Source organism: Poecilia reticulata, chromosome 8, assembly GCF_904066995.2.
Source record: "Poecilia reticulata chromosome 8, P_reticulata-male-v2, whole genome shotgun sequence".
Taxonomy (NCBI): Eukaryota; Metazoa; Chordata; class Actinopteri; order Cyprinodontiformes; family Poeciliidae; genus Poecilia; species Poecilia reticulata.
In genome coordinates this window covers 27,528,826-27,529,237 of record NC_088837.1, presented here as the reverse complement: position 1 = coordinate 27,529,237, position 412 = coordinate 27,528,826, and positions in this window count along the sequence as shown.

Genomic DNA, 412 nt, shown 5'->3' with positions numbered 1-412 from the left:
TGTCAGGAACTATAGCCTCTGACACCTGGTGTCAGGAACTATAGCCTCTGACATCTGGTGTCAGGAACTATAGCCTCTGACATCTGGTGTCAGGAACTATAGCCTCTGACATGGTGTCAGGAGGGACAGCGGCTGACATCTGGTGTCAGGAACTATAGCCTCTGACATCTGGTGTCAGGAACTATAGCCTCTGACACCTGGTGTCAGGAGGGACAGCTCTGACACCTGGTGTCAGGAACTATAGCCTCTGACATCTGGTGTCAGGAACTATAGCCTCTGACATCTGGTGTCAGGAACTATAGCCTCTGACATCTGGTGTCAGGAGGGACAGCTGCTGACACCTGGTGTCAGGAACTATAGCCTCTGACATCTGGTGTCAGGAACTATAGCCTCTGACATCTGGTGTCAGGAA